Below are 8267 nucleotides of genomic sequence, written 5' to 3'. Positions count from 1 at the left end.
AACCAGTTAATGGATTTAAAAAATTTCATTGGGGGATGATAGACATACATGGTCTGCATATTGTGACCAACTTTAGTGGTCATACTTGATAAGCTAAAAAATCTAGGACAACCTTTCTGAAAAAATTTTTTTTTTACCCCACTTGACTATACTTCAAAATATTGAAAAACTTTAAAAATACTTCAAGATACTTCAAAATACTTCAAATAAGGAACTATTGAACAACATAACTTAAAGGCAACTGTTCCAGACAATGGTTCACCTATTCAAACGTCATATAAAAACCGTTCAAGTCTACTGAATATTACGTCATGGAAGTTGCTAGAAAATGTGCCAAAATTGCACCATCGTTAATAAGACTTGTGTCAAACCTGTTTGGACCTGTTTGGGCCTGTTTCGGTTTGAAACCTGTTTAAACATGAATACATTGGATTACTAGCTTTGGACACCTGTTTTGAATTGCGTGACAATGTCTTCATTTATTGCGTCACAGTTACTTTCTACGTGTATTTGAGATATTGATATCTATTCTGGTCATTCGTGAAATGGTTGCTTGAAAGTTAGTCGCACATTTAACTGTTGGCTTAGTGCTTGCTAGCTGGACAAAAGTTCCGTCTTTTATCCAAGTAATCTGTTCTGTAGTGACAGTTTTCAGTGGTGCACGGCGTTGCACCCCCCTCGTTTTCGATAGCCTCGGGCTAATTTTACAGAAATACACTGTTTGAAAAGAAGTTCAAGTGTGTGTTTCTTCGGTCATTATATACAGACGAACGGATTCGGGAACTTTATGTTAAAATTTTCCCAAGAAGAGATTATGGTTTACCGCTGTGACCAGCAACTCAAATTTCTCGGTCACATTATCAGAAAAGAAGATTTCGAAAATCTCTGTCTAAGCGGCCGCCTTCTCGGGAAACGTGCTCGTGGCAGACAACAAACAACATTTATATATATCCAATTTCAATACATCAATCAGCCAACCAAGAACACTTTGGGACACTGCGCGACAAAGGGAACACTGGAAAAATTTGGGAACTGAGCATCTTCTAATTCATCAAAGGCCACATCGGCTATCATACTGTTGATGATGATACTTCAAAAATGTAATACATAAGGTGTTGCCAAGACTGCAGTAACTAGACTGCAGTAACTTCTGGACCGCTACAACAGCCTGTGTCACTGTTTGAAGCTTCTACAGTACAAGTATGTGAGACTGTCACAAATAAACTATCAGAGGCTTTTTCAGTCCAAGGACAAACATTCAAAACCAACCAAACCAATCGCACATTGATTAAAAATCTGACCAATCTTTAGCCAAAGTATTGGTAATTGAAACAAAATATGGCTGGTTCAGAAGAAATAACCTAGAAAACCTAATCTAAACTCAATTTAAGAAAAATTCATTTTAAACCACAACTACACACACATTGTAGCTAATTTTACAAAGTGGTTAAAAATACAAACATAATTATAGCCCTGTAGATATTTAGTCTGTCTTGTTTACTTAGTGCATAAGAACCACACTCAAGATCATGCGGCACTGGTTCAGCTCTCAGCCTGTCTCGGGGTGTGCACTTGAGCAACACAATTCAGGACTGTTCTCCATTTAGCGACACCTAGTGGATGGAATAATTCCCCAGCAACAACATTTCAACAATAGGAAAACTTCACTCTGTCAACCTGGATAACTCCCTGCGTCAGAAGCCTCTACAAGTACAAGTACGCGAAACTACCAGAAATAACCTATATTAGATCAAGGGTTTGTCATTCCGATGAGAAAGATTCAATACCAACCATATATTCGTGCCTTTACTTGAAGCCAAGTAGCCTACTGCACCTTGGTAAAGAGAGAAGTTTCCCTTGCATAGCCTAAACAATATATAGTCTATTCCCTAGATTTACATAGCGCTTGTTCGTGTAAATTTAACAACCAATGAGTTACTTCTGGCCCAGAAACCAAACTTTTGAAACTCTGACAGCTTGTTCTTATATAAAACAAAAAAAACGGTCTCGAAAACTTGCATGTCAGATACGAGCTATATATACAACATAACATACACAACCGTCAACCCTACTACCACAAGTTCAGCATAAGCAAATCAGCAGTTACAGTTACAGAAAAGCACAGCAGACAAGGCGAATAAGAGATCTCCATAACATACATTTTTTACAGACATCGTCTTGACAGCAGAGCAGAACTGCAGAAGTGGTCATAATATCAGTGTTGCCATGCTAGTTTTCAAAAATAAAGCAAATGAAGAAGAGAAAAACTTTTATTTTATCTGTTGTGAAAATAGTATGATTGATTGATAGAATCTTTATCCTCGGACTGGAAAAGCTTCTTGCAAAGCTTAATCTTGGCAGTTTCGCATACTTGTAGAGGCTTTGAATCACTGACGCAGGCCCGGTCACCGAGATTGAAAGAGTGAAGTTTCCAATTATTGAAGTTTTGTTGTTGGGGAGTTATTCCATCCATGAGATGCCGCTGAATGGAGAGCAGTCCTAAGAATGCCTTGCTCAAACGCACCTCCTGAGAGTCGGACCAGCGCCGCTTGATCTTGAAGCTTCTTCGTTCCAGAAGTCACGTTCACAGAAGCTAACCAAATAAGCTATTGGGGCGGACTATGCAGTAAGAATAATCAGTACGAAAAATTATGCACGTATATTTTTTGCGTGATCACAAAATAAGATTAAAAAATAAGTTAAACTCATTTATTTGTTTGTAGCCTATCAGACACAAACTCCACCAAGTTTAAATACGCAACAGCCACCACACAAACTCTCAAATCATAACAGCATCCCTTATCCTAGCCTACATCAATCAACATACCAGCCTACTGCAGGGACGTGCAGTCAGGGGAGGCAGGTGAGGCAGTGCCTCACCTGCCAACATTTGGCAAAGCAAAATTTATATCAAAGATATGGTTATCACAGAATAAATATTAGGCTATTTGTTAAAAAGTAGTAAATATTGCAAGTTTTTGGGTGCTTTTATTTGTGTGAATTGCTGTAGTCGTGCCCCCTTTCCCTCAAATTTTACGTTTCTACACCCAAACTATGCTTTAATTTTTTCTGTTTTTGTGGCGATATTCTTATCGAGCATTCACGTGGTCAAAATTGTTGAAATACGCGAGGAGAGGCAACGCCAAGCTGTGCCTCACTTCACATCAGAAAACTTCCATACACTGCATTATGTGTGCCTTTTTCTTTCGCAAAGTCGCCCAGAAATCATCATGAACGATTTAGCTACGATTTGAGGCTTGCCTCAAATGTAACGTCACAGCTATGAAACTTTTTTCGTCAAGCTGGAATGCCCGCATAGTACGTGGTATGTGACTTCTTGCAGTGTAAAGGATTGTTTCTTATAAAATTTAACTAAAAAATGGAGGAAGATTTAGTATCAAATCTAAGAGATTTTTAAAAACTAAACTTTCAATCCAAAGTTGAAGTCATAAATAAAGGAAGACCGTTCTAAATTTATAAGGTTTGTATCAGACGACTGAAGAAAAAAAAATAACTTGCAACTTTCAAAGAGATTGCTGATCAAAATAGAAGTGGCTGTGTGGCTATGCTTTAAGTTTAAAAATTGCCTTTTCTGCTTTCCCTGTCTCTTGTTTTTAATATCTAGTGATAATGTTAGGACTAAAGAAGAGTCTATAGAACAAATTACAAATGTTTTTAGTGCAAAAGGATAGGCGCGTGGATTTTATTTTTAATAAATGTGAAAGCATGCTGCTAATTTTTTTGATTAGTATGATACCATTTTTGTTGTTAAAAAATTTTATTGTAAAAATGACTTGAAAAAATTAGTGCCTCACCATCTACGAACCTCACCGCACGTCACTGGCCTACTGTTGTAGAAAGTGGGCTAAAGCACTATTATAGCGATCAGATCACATGACGTTGCGGATTCAAACCACATTTGCAACGTTTTACGAGCGTATTTTCTTAGTTAGTACGGTAGCGTTAACAGGAGAGTCCAGAGGGTACTTTTGGACTCGGGCCTGGGATCATTTTAGGGGCCCAGAGATAGGAAACCATCACGTTTTCTTAGATTGGCTACAGTGCTTTTCTTATAAATGTCTTGATTTTGGGCCCGATGATCTCATTGGTACCGGACCCAAGATATTCTCTAAGTCCTGACATCCGCCCAGTTCTCACTGGTTAAGTGGATTAACTCGATCGCGCGATGCTGGTTCGGCTCTCGGGTGTGCGTTTTTGTAACGCATTTCAGGGTTGCTACTAGAGATGTAAAAAAACGTTTTTTTTGTTTTGAAACAAAAAACGAGCTCGTTTTTTTTGTTTTTTATCGTTTTTTTTTTGTTTTTTATTCGTTTTTTTTTGTTTTTTTTACCTATTTTGACATTAAATGTCACAATATGTAGCAATTAAGGTAAACTTATTGCAATAACACAACAGATTATTCATCTGAGGACTCTGATCTTGCATAACTATTTCGTAGCAGACAAATAGACTCTTACTACATCAGATTTTTGTTAGTTTCATTAAATTTGTTCTTGTTCCCAAATAAAATAAGTTTTAATCTTTGATGTTTGTTTTGTATCTTTCTCCTGCATTGCGGGAATATGGGTAAAACTTTATACTTGTCACTTGTCAGGAAAAGTATTATGAAGCATTTATTCTCTCTGTGAACACTGAGCAGTGCTGAAAAACTTCACTTTAAAAGAAAAATTTCTTCATTTAGGGTTGTTAGTTACTATAGCAATAGTCAACATGGGTTCTGGGTATTTGAAAGGAACATTAACCTAACCTTTTCTGACAAATGCACTTACTTCTGACAGCTAAAAATATCAGTGATAAGATCTCTTGCATTATGTCACAAATGATCTGCAAGAAGCATCAATGACAAAGTGTCTAAGAGCTTACAACACACGAAAGGAATACTTCTGTTTCAACATTTATAAAGCATATACATCGTTGCTAAGCTATCAGTTAAAAAAAAATGTTTAAACAAGCTATTGGCAATAGCTTGCATTAGTAACTTATCACAAACAAGGTAATGTGTGTTCTGAATACTGCCATTCAGCGGCGTAGCCAAGGGGGGTTTCAACCCCCCCTTTGGCACGTGTGTGATCTCACGATATTGAGAATGATGCTTTTAGTCTCTTTATGTCTCTAAAACAAAGTTTGTCTAATTTTAAACGAAACTGCATTTAAAGAGCGAGTTTTGCCAATACCAAACATTCAAATATCAGAAGAAAACATAGAGACTTAGCTTTATTTCCGAAAAATGCCGAAGAAAACATGATCTTATCCTTTTGCTATGCCACCAGACAGCACTATTTTACAGGAATATTCATACCCACATTTTTGTTGAAAATGCTCTCAGAATGCACCAAATTCAAAGTCATTTTTCAAAATTTTCTGGGAGAGGCCCCCCAAACCCCCACCGCTGGGTGTGATCTTAGGCGAACACGCCGACGGGCTTTGCCCGTCGGCCGTCAAAAAAAAATTTTAAAATTCCTGACTACGCCACTGCAATGCCATCTTGTATTTGCCAAATTTTCGTCAACCTATTAAAGTGTGTAGGCTACAACTTATAACAAGTACCGGTATAGCCTACTAACACAGGCCCGTAATTGCCGGGGGGCTTGGGGGAGCAATGCCCCCCCAAGCTCAAAGTAAGAGATACATATTGTATTCAAATCTGTTGGGGAAGTCAAAAAACTGGTGAAAATGATTCTGTTAGCACCATCAACTAATGCTTGCTGGGAGCGTTCATTTTCAGCAATGAAGCGTTCAAAAACTTGTTGAAGAACATCTATGACTATGTCTCATGACAGATTGTACAATTTATTGCTGTTGCATGTACACAAAGAAGAAGTCTTTAGCTTGAATGTAAACGATATATCAAGGGACTTCATCAATGCAAACTCTGCCAGGCAAGCTACATTTGGTTTTCCAAATGAGTAATCCCAGACCCAAGACTTTCTATATTTAATTTGTTTTGATTCTCATAGCCTATGTCACTTTGTACAATTATCTTGCTTGTAATTTTGTAGTTGTGATGTAGGCTACTGGTAGGGTAATAGTTATAGGGTTCATCGTCGTCGTCGTCTGAGCTTCTGGGGTCGAGGGTTTATCCTTTTACCACCCCAGATTTACGATGTTCCCGGACTACACTGGAAAGCTGCTAGAGAGCAGCCAGTCTTTAGTTTCATCACCCATGACGCGCAGAACTTCCACTCCGTTAGGTGGCTTGAAGATGGTACAGTCATTGATGATGTGGTCTGCGGTCTGTTCCTCGGCACCACATTCACAGGAGGAGGAAGAAGCCATTCCCCATTGGTGCATGGTTGAGCGGAAAAGCCCGACGCCCGTACGGAGACGGTTGAGGCGCACCCTTGCCTGGCTCTGTAGTGTCAGGCCGATGGGGCGTGTGTCGGTGTTATAGGGTTATTCCAGACAGATTGCACGATAATGATTTTTAAATTTGGGTGAGTTTTTTTGGCAAGGCATCTCAGGTAAAAGCAATTACAATGGAGTAAGATGCTGGTTTTGGAAATATTGTCCATAAATATCTCTTAAAAACAAATCCATCAACATTGGATAGCTGTTAGCGTTTTTTGACGTTTACTGGCAAATATTACACCCCAAAGAGGATAAATTGGTTTGGTGGAGACCTGTACCAGACAAAGCCACGAGGGTCATTCCTGACAAAGTTGCGTGTTAAAAATATTGCATCTATTCTATTCTGCAATCATTTTGGCTGGAATTACCCATGTTTTGGCTGGAATTATCCCAATCATTCGAAATTACTGCTATCTAGCACCTTTTGACTTTATAACATATGCCGTGCCTTTGCCCGAAAAAACGCAAATTAGACTCATTGCAACTACAAATGTTATGTGCATAGCCTTTTACTTCGCAACAGCTTTTGAGCCCCCCCAAGCTAAAATGTATAATTACAGGCCTGTACTAACACCGTAGGCTACCTTCCATAAAGGGCACTTCCATAAAAGGAAAAAGAAATTAACTCATGTGCATTATGTCATGTATCAAATTGCATTAATTCAATGTTTGTCAGGTCTACTGCCACAGCCCACATGCCTGAGAATGAAGAAGCAAGTGAAACAACGTAGGGCTATGCAGAAAACATATGCTGCTGCCAAACACAAACACTTAGGAATTTCAGCACAACAATAAAACCATTTTTACTAGTTTAGTGTTTTTCAAGAGCACTATAATGAAACTAAGCTACAAATTGTAAAAAATTTGCAACTTTTCCAGAAAAATATAAAAAAAAACAATAAAAACAAAAAAACGCGTGTTTTTTAAAACACGTTTTTTTTTAAAAAAAACGGTTCGTTTTTTTTGCATTTACAACTCTAGTTGCTACCCATTCAGCGGCACCTAGTGGATAGAATAATTTCCCGCCAACAACATTTCAATCGAAAAGTTTACTTTGTCAATCTCGATAACCGGCCATGCGTCAAAGGCCTTTACAAATAGCTATGCGAAACTACCCGTGAGGCCTTGACCCCCAAATTGAAAACCACTGGCCTACGCCCAAGGGTGTTTTCCTAGCAAATATTATTTAAAAGGGGAGAAGTATAACACCTGGTTGCGTTGTTATAGGCAAAGTAGGCTATGAAGAAGCAGTCGGTGTAGTCTATAGCGCCCTAGCGGCTAGCGCGAGGGTCTCCAATTAATGAATCGTGGCCCAGTATATAGGCTAGCAGGTCGCAAATAAGTTGCTATATCGATAGTCGCAAAACCACACCACCAAAATGGTTATCGTGCGAAAGTGCAAATTGCTTGAAAATTCCTTAGCCATAAAGTAAATTGATTATAGTGAAACTATTTGCCACCATGAACTCCCAGTCCCATGCACTAAATGCATATAGGCTACAAATCGCATCTATAACCTGGAAGGCTATATCTACTACCAGTGACGATTGGTGAGGGAAAGCAAGGAAAGTAGTGCTTACCTTAGCAAAAACTATGCAAAATATAATGACTGAATTCTAGGTTTAACTTATTATTTTTATCACGTCCATTTTAACTTGAAAATTACTGTATTCGTGACTAGAATTACTACTAACACTTGTAAGTAGTCTAAGTCCTCACCAAACCGCATGTCTTGCCTATAAATGCCAATTGACGCAAACACTTCTGTCAGAAACAATCACTGAGGCTCCAGGTAAGCAACTATCAAACTTGCTTTCCCAGATTCAAAAATGTCAAAAAACGCCTTCGTTTTAACCAATCCTCACCCGTTTTGCAAAACGTCACCAGCTGCTTAGCCA

The sequence above is a fragment of the Aplidium turbinatum genome, chromosome 3 (assembly GCF_918807975.1).
Source record: "Aplidium turbinatum chromosome 3, kaAplTurb1.1, whole genome shotgun sequence".
Taxonomy (NCBI): Eukaryota; Metazoa; Chordata; class Ascidiacea; order Aplousobranchia; family Polyclinidae; genus Aplidium; species Aplidium turbinatum.
The sequence above is the reverse complement of the archived record's forward strand: the minus strand, read 5'-3'. Positions refer to the sequence as shown.